At 39.0% G+C, this 15336-nt stretch overlaps 1 protein-coding gene across 1 annotated transcript in view; it reads right to left on the reverse strand.

Annotated features, from left to right (window-relative positions):
- TENM3 (teneurin transmembrane protein 3) overlaps nt 1-15336 on the reverse strand; it is a 548392-nt gene that overhangs the window by 362480 nt on the left and 170576 nt on the right. The gene's annotated exons all lie outside the window — the stretch shown is intronic.

Below are 15336 nucleotides of genomic sequence, written 5' to 3' on the forward strand. Positions count from 1 at the left end.
CTCTGTCAGACTTATGATGATGATATTCAATTATCTGGCAGGTCCTTCAGCGACATAAGGCAGAAATGATTTGCGGAGATCATTTCTTCTGGAAACAAGCTGATAATCACATGAACATGCTTGCAGTGCACTAATAACCTGAACCAGACTGTGTTTGGAGAGCCTGTAGTATCTCAAGGAAGAGGCAGATAATAGCCCAGTACGTGGGGAAATGGGGGGTAGAAGTGATTCATGTATAGAAATCAAGTGTGACTATGGTTAAAATAAAACAGCATGTTCCGAATCAAATCTTCCTATTTGAAACGTGCATGAAAGCGGGAGAGAAAATGGTATTGATTAGTTTTTACTTGTTAGAACTGGCTTGATTATCTTTTTTAAAAAAGATTGATGGAAATGTTTAGGTAATGTCAGTTATTTTTTTGTATTCATCTGCGAAACATTTAAGCCCCTTGCTACGTAAGGTAAGGTATTCACCAAAAATCCCTTCCAGAGTATCACTACGAAGGAAATTTTCTTAACATACCTAATGAAATACCACAGAATTCTTAATGTTCACTTAGATAAAACTCTTAGCACTGAAACAAATTTATTTTAGCAATCGGTGATAATTGAGTAACAAATGGAATGTGAGTTACAACAACGGATAAACTTGGTAGGCAACAGTGTATGTTTTATTAGTTCAAGGGTCATAGTTCCATTCTTTGCAGATGTAATGCTTACAGGGGGCACACAAAAAGCAAAGGAAACTTGGATGATGTTTGATTGATACAAACGATAGATCTGATTTTTTTCCTGCCACTTTAGATGGTTCATTCGAGTTCTGTGCTTCCTGTCTTCATCGTAGGGCCTGTCCTAAACTGGTGTTACTTCCCTCCCTAGAGGGAAATCCCCAACAGAAAATTTGGCAATATTAGCTTTGTAAAGTTAAAGATGAAGTGATTCACATTAAAGATTATTGATAAGAAGGCACAGTTTGAAAAAACTCAGCCCCAAGATACCGGGTGAATTATCCAAGATAAAACAGTGACCTAATGACAGAACTAGAATAAGAAACGACATCTCTTTACTTCTAATCAAGGTCACTGTTACCAAGTGACTGATTCTAATACTTCTGGAACGTACTGACACTTTCCACGGGAAGTTGAAGGATTCTGGAGACAACAAAAACTCTTCCATAAAAGAATGATGTCTTAATAGAAGAACCAGAATTGGCTGGGGTAAGAGGAATTTTGTGGGTGAAAGTTTTTAATTAAAATAAAATAAGAAACGTATCTCATGGAACGGGCCCACCGAAGCTCTCACCCTTTCTGATGTTTAAGAAATCTTGCCTGACAGCTGTCAACTGTGGATGAGCTATACATTCAGTACAAACTACTTGCAATATGGGTCAAGTAATCAGGCCTCCTGGGTATATATGGCTGATACTCTTATCCTTGGAAGTACAAAATTTCACCCCCAAATGGATTCCTTTTCATCAATTTTTACCCCGTCTGAGATGAGCCTGGAATCGACAGGTGAAGATATGACAACACCGTAAAGGAACACTGCAGCCTATGACCCCTGCTGACCCTCTGGGCGAATCTCTTCATAGTCTCAGAAGAAATAACAAGTGCCCTCAGTGTGCTAATGGTAGAACCAGGAAGTTAACATTTAAATCCTGAAAGATGCAAAAGCTCTGGTAAGAGCTCCTGGAGCTGAGACCCTTTGCCGTCACCCAACCGAAGGTGCCTGTGCCTATACCAGCTGCCTGTGGCACTCAAGGGTCAACTGAAAAATCTCAGTCAGGCCTGAGACCCACAGGTGGAGGGGGGATGCGGCTTCCTAGTGACGATTTCGCAGCCTCCTTCCCTGCACCACCCTGGCTCAGACCCGGGTGTTCCCGGCAGTGCCTGGGGGAAGTGCAGCAATCGCGAATCCCTCCTGAGGGTCATGGTGCAGGGAAACGCAAAGTCAAGAGGACAGGAGAGGAAATCTAAATATTTCACGCAGCGCTCATTTGAGATCGGGCAGGAAGCAACTGATGTGTATGGGGATCAAACGCTCTCTGCTCTGCTCTTCAGTGGCAGAGGCTCCCACTGCAGCAGCACAGGAGTGCGCATGAGGGTGCTGGAGTCCACGGGCGTTCACAGGAGCATCCTGAGTAGTGTTCCTCTTGCCTACCGAAGGACAGCCGGGTGACCTGCTCTCAGGACAAACCAGTCCGACCTAGATCTGCCGTTATTCACTGTCCGTGTTATTCTCGAACAAAACCATTATATGTTCCTTTAAAGCCCTTTGTATTTTCAGCTTTCAATAACATCTTTTATATACTGTTTACTGTTTCACAAACGGCAATGTGAACTATTCCGTGCCACAGCTTTATGCGATTGTGCCGATGACAGTGTATTTCAACAATCTTCCTATGGCCTTTCCTTTTTTTCCTACTACAATAATATTTTGTCATGTTCTGCACTCAAAAGCATAGCATCAGTCATTTTTGGCTCTTTACTCTGACCCTCTCACAAGACAAAGCTTTGCCAGGACCACTTACAGCTATTCCTTCTCTATTCACAGTAACGCCTTCCTGGCTCATATAGGACTTTGGCTCATCCATATCCAGTTCTCTTTGATATAGTCCATTCATCACCTCTCATCTCTGCTCTACCTAATACATAGAAACAAACACAGGGAGGCTTCCAAAACGAGGAGATAAAGACACATGTCCCAAATGAAAGAAGAGAACCAAACTCCAGGAAAAGAACTAAACCAAATGAAGACAAACAATTTACTAGAGGCAGAGTTCTCTAGTATAAACACTGATTATAGGGATACTCAGTGAACTTAGTGAGAACTTCAACACTATAAAAAAGGACCAGTAAGAAATGAAGAATGCATTAACTGAAATGAAAAATAATTTACAGGGAATCAACAGTAGACGAGATGAAGCCAAGAATCAATTCAGGGATTTGGAATATAAGGAAGCAAAAAACACCCAATCGGACGAGCAAAAAGAAAACAGGATCCAAAAAATGAGAATAGTGTCAGGAGCCTCCGGGACAACTTCAAGTGTACCGACATTTGTATAGTGGCAGTGCTGGAAGGAAAAGAGAGAGAGAAGAAATAAAAAACCTATTTGAAAAAATAATGACAGAAGTTCCCTAATTTGGGAAATAGATATATAAGTCCAAGAAGGTGCAGAGGGTCTCAGAGAAGATGACCCCAAAAAGGCCCACACTAAGACACATCAAAATTAAAATACAAAAGGTTAAAGACAAAGAGAGAATCTTAAAAGCAACATGGGAAAAGCAGTTAGTTACCTACAAGGGCAATCCCATAAGGCTGTTTTCAAGAGAAACTTTGCAAGCCACAAAAGACTGGCAAGAAATATTCAAAGTGATGAAAAGCAATGACCTACAACCCAGATTACTTTATCCAGTGAAGCTATCATTTAGAATTGAAACACAGATGAAGACCTTCCCAGGCAAGAACAAGCTAAAGGAGTTCATCATTACCAAGCAAGTATTACATGAAATGCCAAAGGGTTTTCTTTAAGAAAAAGAAGAAAAAAATAAGGATGGAAAATATGAACAATAAAATGGTAATAAATACCTATCTATCAACAACTGAATCCAGAAAACAAATGAACAAGCAGAAAAGAAATGGATTCATAGATACAGAGAACATTTTGACAGTTGCCAAGTGGGAAGGGGGGATGGAGAGGTGGGTGAAAAAGGGGAAGGGATTAAGAAGCACAAATTGGTGGTCACAGAATAGTCATGGGGATGTAAAGTACAGCATTGGGAATATAGTCACTAGTACTGCAATAACTATGTATGGCGTCAGACGGATGCAAGACTTACCAGGTTGATCACTTAGTAAGTCATGTAATGTCTAATCACTGGGGTGCACACCTGAAACTAATACAATAATGTATGTTGACTGTAATTGAAAAATAAAAAGATGATTTAAAAAATATGGATGTTCATAAAATATGTGCTTAATACACCCTGACTTTTTGCAGGATTAATGCTTTATTTTTAATGAAAAAATAGATCTAAATATCTGCTTCTGATATTATATATAACTTCCATAAGCCTACTTAAGTCTGTTTCCCTACTAGTACATATTTTGTAATGCCTAAAGGTCACATAATTCCCTGCTAGTGGCTAATTGTGTATTCCTGAAAATGCTTATTTTTTAGTTACCATTCTAGAGCTCTCAGAAACTATCCAACCTAAATTTAGCATGCAAAAACTAATATTTATATAAGATATTTTACAAATCTTATCCTACTTTGCAAAGATTTAGCACAACAAATTTTTATTGGTGTCTTATTGCTGAAATTTAAGTAGATTAGTATATATTTATTAGACATTATGGAGCATCCCCTAATTAAATTAAATGCCATTTACAAATGTGAATTGTGTGAAGGCAATCAATTCAAATTCCTAAACCACAAACTACATTAAAAAACTCATAGACTAAATATAAAAAGGAGAAAAGAAACATATAAGTAAGAAAATATAAACAATCACTAGCTCTGGGGGTAAAGTCAACATTTCTAAGAATACAAAAGCCACATGTAAGTGATATAGTTGACTATATTAAATTCTCTTTATCAAAAATATCTTAAACAAAATCAAACTGAGGAAAATATTTTTTGAAAAGCTTAAGATACGGATCTTTTAAAAGAGACTAAGTGTAATTAAGATTTTTTTAAAATATAAAACTACTTGCAATTCAATAAGAAAAAAGTATATATATATATATACACACACACACACACATATATGTATATCTTCTGCATCTTTCCAATAGGCTATGGACTGAGGGAAGGAGGCTTATCTCCCTCTGCTATTATCACCTGCTTAATAAGGATACAGAAACTTTGTGGGCATGATTTTGCCACTCGGCGCTGGAATAAACAGAGATTTTCTTGATACCTAGGATCTCTATCCAGGCGTGTGCAGCTGTGCAAGCAAGGTGTGTCCTGCTGGACATGAGGGCTGCACGTTAGTGCCATGGCCCATCTCTTCTGCATGGCTATTGCATGACTAGTCTTCACTACTGCAGAGCGCACACACGTGTCTGAGAGCAGAAGGCGTGCATTTAAGAAGAGATTCACACACATCAGGTGCCCCTGAAGCCAAACCTGTCTCATCAAGGCCACACGTAAACAAGGGGGAAAGGTCAGGGTCAGTGACCTGGTGTCCTGGAATTCCATCTCTCCCTTCAGTGTCCTTATGTCTTGAAGTCCCATCTCTCCACATAGCCCAGTAGGATAATAACACCCAAAGGGCATGAACTGGCAATTCACAAAAGAAGAAATACAACCAGTTCCTACATCTATATGAAAATATAGTCAACCTATCAATCAAATGAATAAAAGAGCAACAACACTAACACGCTGCATTTCATCCATCATTGCCAAAATTTTTGTTTATTGAACATTCGGGGTCGATGGCTCATGGAAAAATGACACTTTTCAATACCGTTGGTGGGAGTGCACATTGATACAGGTCTTTTTGCGGGGCATTCTGACAGAGTGTACCCAAAGCTTTGAATTGCATATGCCCATTGGCTTTGATATTCCACTTTCAAGAATTTATCCTAAGGTGAAAATGGAATTAGTGGCAAACATTTAGCTAGGAGGATAGTTATTACAATTTATAATAGTGAAACAACAATTTATAACAGTAAAACAACCTACATGCCCAAAAGTAGTGGACATGTTAAACAAATTATGATAAATCATAGCATGAAAAAATATTATGTACAATAGTAGAAGAATAATAGCATGAGGAAATGGGTCAAAACAGAACTTGCAAATATAATTTAAAAATACTTATAGATAAAAAAGTATAAATACCAAAATAGATACTAGTAAAAATTATCCACTTCTCTGTCTTGTCCAACAAACATAGAATTCTAAATAATTAAAATAGATAATTAAGGATGTAAGTTTAAACATTCAAATATGTTAAACTTGTTTCATCTCAAGTTCCATATTTTATCATTGTCGTTACCTATCGTTTTACTTGAGTTATTGAGGCAGTACAACGCACACAATGATTACATACTTAAGAGGTTTTAATGATCAGCTGAAACCTTAAACTCTTCAGGTAGGTCTGTTTAGAGACTTTAGGCCATTTGGTTCGCCTATCCACCCAGTGTGCACCTACGATCCATACGATGGGATTCCAGTCACACTCAATGAGACACAGTCCATTACAGCGGAATATTTCATACGTGTTTTCTGCAGTAACTGACATTTCATTCAAACACTTTCAAGTCCCCTGGGAAGCTCCATCTGCTATGTGTGAGAATTTTAAGATCTCTCTTTATGAACTGTAACACCCTCTGGAAACCATTTGGAAGCGAGAGCTTGCTTCCTATTGATTAGTTTGATATTAACCAATTCAAGACAAACCAATGACTCAGTTTGGTCTGAATAATTCTGTCACAGAGGTACAATTTTCCAAATTTCAATAAGTAATTATAACTGTCACTCTGGCTTTTTATTGCCTATTTCTATTTCTCATAGACATACCACTTATGCAACGATTTTGTTGTTGTTGCTGCTGTTGTTTTTGTCATTCCCCTCTTACATGTTTTTAAAAGATTAATGTTTGGTAATGCCTCAAGAGTGTTTGCTGAAAATCCAATCTGGTTATATGATTTTATGTTTGTAGGTATGCAGCTTGTTTTTAAGCAAAAAAAGACATTTAATGTAGTTAGTGCAAAACCATGCGGCAGTTACTAAGGTGGGAACAATTTATTTTCTAGCTAGTAATTTAATCCTTATATATGAATACTTCCCTGTTTATTTATGTCTCTTTATTTATCCATAGATCACACACACACACAACAAAGATCAAGGAAAGGAAATAAGAAGTTACCTATGTGTCTGGAGTGGACTGAGAACAACCCTATCCGCTCAGGCTCAGGGTCAATAACTACCTTTTTGTATTAGGCTCTGTATGTGTTTTTTTCTTTCTTTTTAGTTTTATAGAACTATTTTAAGTAAAATATTGATTTTGAGTAAGAATGTACTTTCTCTGAACATTTTGGGCAATGGACTCTCAAATAGCATCAAATAGCATCAGTTTGTACCATGTGGCTTTATATTTGCAATGATTTTAATCCATATACACAGACATGTACCCTGTTTAAGTATATCTTTTCTATGGCAAAACCTTAACTAATTATGTACACACGATTGCAAGAAAAAAAAATACCTTAAGAGATAAAAAGTTTTGAGGGATTCAAAGTGACATCAATTTATACTCCAAGGATGGCTCCGCGCTTGATCCCTCAGAAGCCAGACTCCATTAATTTCCCCGTTCACGGTCTTGACTTGCACCTTCTCACCTGGCATTGCTCCTCGCCTGCACTCACAAAGATGCAGACACGTTCTCCAATGGAAAAATGCCCCTGTCCCCGCCAACCCCGGGGTCACCAGCCTGGGCCCCTCCGTCCTTAGCTGGCCTTTGGGAAGATGAACCTACACCTGCTGGTGTCACGGGTTAGCTTTCTGTTCATCTCTTCACCCTCTGCAAGCTGACCACCCCTCCCCACACGGCCCAGAAATTCACTCCTCCTGTGCAGCCCAAAGGGTATCGTTGGCATGCACTTAACTTACGAGACTTTTGCGAGTTTTGGACTCTGCCGAGCCTGCCCCATCTCGCTTGTCTTCTGTGAACTGATGTTGTTTGGTTTTCTTTTTGTCTCTATGGGAGGCGCCCCTTTGTCTCTTAAATTGGTGCTACCTCTGTCCCCTCTGTTAAATGTTAACGACCTCAGGATTTTATCTGAAGTCCTCTTCTTTTCTCATTCTGTGTTTTTGGGGAGATGTTTAATCCTGACCCATGGCTTCAACTGCGATTGTAGGGATCACTTAGTACGGGGGAGGGCAAAAGTAGGTTTACAGTTGTGAGCGTGTGAAAATTATTCTTGTATCATTTATTAATTATTGTATTATTTTCCATAAAAACTGTAAACCTACCTGTATATATTGTTAAACAAAATATAATAGAATATACATAATGAATAGATTCTGGACTTTGATGTCCCACAAACCACCTCAAATACATCCCATCCACATCTGAATTCCTAACTGTACCATGAACAATACCCTCACCTCCAGCTTGGACGACACATCACTCCCCCGACCCTGCACATGCAAGGGTCATTCAGAACGTCTTCCTCCTCCCTAACCCCAACACAGTCAATTAATCACCAAGTCTTCATTCTATCTCCTTGAATTGGTCTTCCTTTCCTCCCAGGTTCTTGATTCAAATGTTTGTATTTTCTCACTTTGATAACTGGAATATTACCTACATAGTGGATTTGCTTTCCAGTGCCACCTGGCCCCGGCCCTGTGGAGCTTCCTCTCTGCGGGAAAGGCCTCCGCTTTCCACACCACTTCTTCATAAAACGTAAACACAGCGATCACACTTCGGTGCATGACACTCTTTCAGAGCCTCCCCGTAGGGCGTCCAGCCAGCGGCCCAGGATGGCTACACGTGCGGCCAAACACAAAATTGTAAATTTACTTAAAACCTTTTCTTTGCTCATCAGTTTTCGTTAGTGTCTGGGTTTTTAATGCGTGGCCCAAGACAGCTCTTCTTCTTTCAGTGTGGCCCAGAGACAACAAAAGGCTTGGCACCCCTGACGGAGGGACAAGTGCGAATCCCTCAGGATGGCCCAGAAGGCCCTGGGGTATTGTGTTGTAATATCCGTCCCGCGTTAAGATACAGTTCCAATGCCTACTTGCCTGTTTGCCCGACCAGCCTATGAATTTCTAGAAGCCAGGGAATACGTCTTATTCATTTTTTGTTTTTCCAGCAACTGTTAAAATACCCAGGACTTACTATTCATTGAATGAAGACATAGTTGATATACTAAAAAGAAATCAATTAAAAAAGCCTCACCTAAACTTTTTTCAGTTTCAGTTTCTGTGTGATCTGAAATAATATTTAAAGTCAAGGTAATATTCACTAAGACATTTTAAATTGCCCTTTACTCAAGTTTACATGCATTTGCATCAATTTTTAATAGGCATTTTAAAAAGCTCTTACATTTAGTTCATGTATAATCTATTTATTATGGAAAACTATCTCAAGTCCACTGATAAATGCAGCAAAATTCCCATACAAAAACCTTTCTCCACACTACTCAGTAAATATGTGTAAGATTTTCACATTTAAACTTGTATGTGAATGTAATGTTAATAAGCAAAATTATTATTTCTTGTGAAAGATATTCTCTAAATAGCATAAAAAATGTGGTAGTGGCTCTTCAAACCCTTAAATATTCTTGGAATGGCAAATAAACTGAGGTTCCACATTGCTAACACTAATTTTTTCTATTTCAGTGATAATTACATTAATAAACCTGATTCAGCAGTTGCTGCTATTCAATTCATTAATTAAAACAATTTTACTGCTACCACTGTGATTTTTCAAGGATATCAAAAACACATTCAAAAATCAAAATAGCATACATCATCAGTTTTGACATGTGCATAGCATGCGTTTCTTTGGTTTCAACTCTTCAATTAAAAACAATTTAGAATTTAAACAGAGATGGAATATGTGCTATATACTTGAAGCAAAAATACTAAGAGCATAAGCTGAGCTTTGTAGAAATGGCTATAGTCTTGCAAAGAGCAGCAAATAGTCAAGAGGTTCTGAAAACCCTCTTAGAATGGAAGATAAAAATGTACACAAATACTTCAGGAATAACAATAGTGGTAGTGTACTTGACAGTCTTTTGAATTCTAGTTTCATACTACTAATTTTTAAAAATTCATGTGAATCATAACTTGCAATATATCTACAAAATGAGTATATTTCATCCTTAAACGAAATATGAAAATTTTTGCTAAAGAGTGACAGGTCATTATTTAAACTAAAATGTATACTTATCAAGGCAACACAATTATTTTTATATGTTAGAAACTATTGACTACATCTTACCAAGCAGCACGTGAAGTCAGAGCCTGATTTAATAACCATGCAACATATTACTTTTGCTATTTTTGACATCCTAGAGCACCTAAAACATAAAATATAATTTATAGCAGTAGAACATGCCAGAATTGACCATTACATGCCAGAAGAGGACCCATAATGGAATTTATATGCAAGTTATAGTTTAGTATGTGTAATAGAATCTCATAAAATTAGAATAACACTGAAACACCATTTATTTCTTGCAGCAAAGGATTTCCATCTTAATTCTTACAATCAATTTCCAAGGTAGGCTGAAAGGTTCTTGGATGAAGTTTGAAGGAATGGCATTAGGCTAGTTAGGCACAATGATACACTTCTCTTCAAATTATCCCCAGAAAACTCAAATATCATCCCTTCTGTGAAAAGAGCCAGGAGAGAAATGACATCTCTGTCCTTGTTGGAGGGGTCACAAGTATGTGACATTAACCGGGTGCTCCAGAGCCACTGGCAATTTCTCACAAACCAGCCTAGAATCTAACAGGTAATAGAAGAGCTACAAGTCTGTCCACTTCCTCTCGCTCACCTCCACCTAGTTACTCACCAAAAGAAGAAATTACACCGCCTGCTCTCTCTGAGAACGTACTTGGCCTCACGTGGTAATCTGGGTTGCAAAATAGCTCTAATTCTCCATCGAGAGACCAAAGTAAATGTTATCACCATAACAGTTTTTCAGACTGGTTTAAGGGGTATGCTTTTTTCTGTTTAAAGTACGATAACTCAACTTGTAGACTTTACCCGTACAGAACATCAACTTATTAAAATACTAGTTCAAGGGACAAGTAAATCGTTTCCTGGACATGCTTTAGCTGGGCAAAGCAAGTACCTCTGACACCTAGACACACTGCACTTAAAGGACAGAGCCTCTATTAGCCAAATTAGCCCTAAGACTTAGCACCCTGCACATGTAGTGCTGCATTCATGACGGCCTATCACAGGTATATTGCTGAGAGCCCAGGTGAGAACCAGTCTTCCCAGAATGACTTATTTTATCATGAGAACTGATGCACAGCAGTTCAATTGCCTTGTAATTGACTGGCTGTCTAAGTAACGTGCCTTTGAGGGAAACACTAGTTTTGAAATCTCTGTTGGCCAGGAGGGGAAGGAGAATGCTGAAGTCTTTGAAGTCTACGGCCATCAGACTAATTATCAGCGCCATTCAATACGCATTCATTTAATTACAGTAAATTAAAAAGGATGTGGGGTTTTGGAGGAAAATAAAAGAATCAGTAAATGGTGACAGAAATTCCAGAGTCTGCAAATCATCAGTGCCTGTCCTGAGGGAGACCAGTATCTCACCCTCATCTTTCCAAATGTACAAAAAACACGTCGCTAACGCAGAGGGAGAGTGTGGACGGTGGGGGGTGGGGGGCATTTCCCGTGCGCCAAAACTATGGAGGTACCTGATAGTGTTTCTCTAGCTTAATCTTCATAACCATTTAGGAAGGAGAAATAAAAATAATCTTCCAGCTTTCATAAAATTTCCAGCTCTTATAAATAGTAGGAGCACACATTTAATTTGGAATTCATTAGACGCTAGGTGCTGTTCTAAGCACTTTATATACCCAAACTCAATGAGTCCTCACAACAACCTGTAAGGATTGAATACTGTTTACTATTTTCTCTATTTTCGCCCCTGTGGAAACAACAGGGTGGGAAGGTTAAGGAGCTTTCCCAAGGCCTCATAGCTGGGAGGTGGGAAGCCAACTCAAATCCAGGTGGTCTGTCTGCAACAAGATATTCTCAACTACTGCCCTCTCCAGAGGCTCTTGAAGTCCCAAATCACGGTGACGTACAGGAGCAGTGCTGAATCCTCCCAGTCCATCTGACCTCAAAGGTCATCGCTTCCCATGGTGTGGAGGAGACTGTGGGGACAGGGACGAGGAGGAAGATGAGGGCCTGCAGTGGGAGGGTACACATCTCTGGACCTAGCGGCTCAACTAGGCAGAGATGGAAAAATGGGGAACCTGACCTTAAGTTAGTTCAGAAACAAACGGTCGTAGGGGCTGAATGAAAAGACCTCAACTCTAAGTGGCACGATCCAAACCCAGGCATCCTGTATGACACCATGCTGCGGGGTGACAAAGGACAAAAATGTATGCTTGAATGCTTCTGGGAAAAGATGCACAAACTGACATTTTTAAAGCTGAAAGGTTGATGTTTTGAAAAACAGTTCTTTGTTCCTGACATTTATGCAGACAATTGGAATTGAGATCCCAAGACTTGCAAAGATGAATAGCGGGGAATCAGTCGAGTGCCTTTTAGGAAAACATCAGAGAAGGAAAGAGCCTAAAAAATCCAGAACATGCTGGTAATTTTACCTTTGACTAATTGGGGCATTCCATCGGGGACTTCGTAACCTCTCAACAGCTTACAAGAACTCCTGCTACTAGGTGGTCACAACCCGCTGGCTCTCCAGGCCTTGCCTGGGGCACGGCAGTTGACTTAGGACGGTGGTGACAGACACAGCAATCACTATGTGTCCAGAAAGGACTACTTCTCCCCTTCATTTGAAACAAAATTAATATTTGGAATTCCATATGAAACTCCATATACTGTAAAATTTTTTCTCCTTAAAATTCTTTTTAACTTCAAGTCCCCATGGTTGGTAAAGAGTTAGTTTTGCAAAATAATAAATTTTATCACTTGTTTGGAATCTTTGTTAACATGGAGACATACGACATGGTTGGAATGTTCTTTGCTCTCGTGGGATGCTCAGACCATCAAAATTTCATTAGCCTCACAGCGGTTCTAGCGCCTTCTTAACTTGAACTGTTGGTCTTTTTATCAATAAATAAATGAAATCTAAACCCTTTTAGTTACTAAACTCTTCTTTGAAGTTATAACTAGAACATCAGCACTCGGCTTGCATGGTTTTACAAATGTTGAATAATATTTTTTTTTCTGGGGAAAACAGCCTTATTCACTATTATTTCAAATGATGGAAACAGTCAAAGAAAACTGCCATGCTAAACAGGATGAAAACAAGTCAGTGTCTGGTTTCTAAATTAGTTTCATTTTGGTGGGATGTTTTACACATGGCCTTCTTGTTTCAACTTCTAGTGATATAACTCAAGCTCAAACAAAAATGAGTAACATGAAGCAGTTGCAATAACTGGAAGTCAAAGCAAAATATAACTGGAAAATGAATAGTCTTTCAAAGCTAAAGCACTTAAAATACCTGAGAAGGATAGAATTGAATTACTTATAGTAAGTTTATGTTAGAAATATTTGACTAGAAGTAGTGATACTAAAATATGTAATAGTTTTGAAGGAACTGTGTATAAAGATGTTTAGAGGACCCACGTGTAAGATTACAACTTGTAGTTTTTATCATAACCCAGCTTAAGAAAAAAAGTAGTTTTTTACATCAGAAAAGAAATCCTAAATATTATTGTTCAATTCCACAACTTAAAATTACAAGGTCTGCTAAATATCTCAGAAAATTATGCTTCCCCAGATTTTAACGTAATTTATTACTTTAAGTGGCATCTTGTTCCTTCTGACTGATCACTGAAGACTCAGAACAAGTGAACTACTCTGAAATGTTCCTGTGGACATACATATGAAGCCTAGGAAATAGCCAGCATCCAGGGAGGGATCATATCTCTTTTATTTCCTTTCTCTTGGCTTCCTTAAGCCGATGCCGTTAGGAATTCTTAGACCATCAAAATGTTTTTAAAACAACCACAGCCAAACCTCGTGTAAAGGGTAAACACAAGTTTAAGTCATCACTTGCCCAACTCAACAAACATTGCTTTTGACACTTTATACTCTTAACTTAACTGACCTGTTTACTCTCAACAAATTCTGCCAAAGGTTCTGAATTTCAAGGCAAGGCCTTTGACACTCTCTTCCTGTCTCCTCGTTGTGCTTCCTAACAGCCTGAAGAAATGGAAGAGTCTCCCTTTTCTTGCCTTCAAGTCACTCTAAGGACAAGGTCAAAGTCACTCTAAGGACAAAGTCTATGCGATTCCCGGGCCAGCGCTTCCCTCCTCTAGTTACTAATGCACGTGGAGAGGGCCCGTGGTGTGAGAAATGCCCACGTCCTCCTCCTCATTCCTCAGTCATTTGGCTGTTAACTGAAGCTCGCACAGTTGGTAGTTTTCTACTTTCTGCAAAGAAAGTAAATATGGCATGTGTTTGGGGATTCACTGTGAGGCAGTTTTAGCAGATACATAATTTTTAGAAATGAGTAAATTAATTTAAATTTTACCAAGTAAGACACCATAACAAGGTACACTCATTATTGGAGAGAGAACGAACAGAGGCTGTGGGTAGAAAGGGCAAGCTGACTCAAAGTGAAAAATCATTTAGGGGACGTGAATGCGGAAGGCCCGGGATGCAGACACTCAGCACTGAAGGCGCTGTCCTCCCGCATTCTACTCTTTTTTCTACAACTGTAATAGGTTTTACCGTGGATTAAAAAACAAAAGAAAACCCAATGCAAGTGCCACACGTGACTATAACCACTGCATCTGCGATTGCCCCAAGGCTGTTACGTGAAGACGCAGAGGGACAGGGGGCACAGCTTATGCCGAATCTTACCTACTCACGGTGAGTGACTTCGGGGTCCACACTGGAAGCTGACAGAAGCACGGGTTTTACCGCGGCGGACGGCTTCGCCCAGGGAAGCAGTGGCAGTCTGATTCTAAGGCTCATGTTGTCGGAAAGCACTGCCCTTGTTTTCTCTTTTGTGTCGGAAGAAAGCCAGTCTCCACCAAAAACTTACATTTCCAAAATGAATATATCAAGTGCACATTATTAATTGATTTTTGACTTGGGTTTAATGCACTGAAGTGTCCCAGGTAGATATTGGTTTAGCGGGTTTGAATCAGATTTTTTTCTCGTGACCAGGAAGGAGATGATACTGAACAGTGAGAAGCACTCGGTACCACCTCAGACTGTGACTTGGCCGAAACTGAAAGCTGACAATAAACCTGCTTTCCTATTACAATGCGAAGCTGACAAATTTGCTCAGTGAATAATAAAAATGAAATATCATTGGTGAAACAACGCTCTTTCTTTTCAAATGTCATCCAATCCCTTCACTTTCATTTTTGCTTTGCTTTTTGATGCATCCCATACACAGCATTAATAACTAGACTGAAGTAGCAAGTGCACTGCGAATATTAACCGCTGAAGGAGACATGCCTTTGTTGTCCAGTCCATGGGTGTTGATGCCCCAATTCTTCCTAGAAGCAGCACTGACTAAAAATTAAATTTTCTTTAAAATCCATTATTGCATATAAATTCACTCTTTTTATTATCCTGCACGGAGCAATTTTTAAAAGTCCTAATAATTTCTAAACACATTTTTCTTACGATACGCACAGCTGCTATT

The sequence above is a fragment of the Pteronotus mesoamericanus genome, unplaced genomic scaffold, assembly GCF_021234165.1.
Source record: "Pteronotus mesoamericanus isolate MK-2021 breed Mesoamerican mustached bat unplaced genomic scaffold, CSHL_Meso_final contig_169, whole genome shotgun sequence".
In the NCBI taxonomy this organism is placed as follows: domain Eukaryota; kingdom Metazoa; phylum Chordata; class Mammalia; order Chiroptera; family Mormoopidae; genus Pteronotus; species Pteronotus mesoamericanus.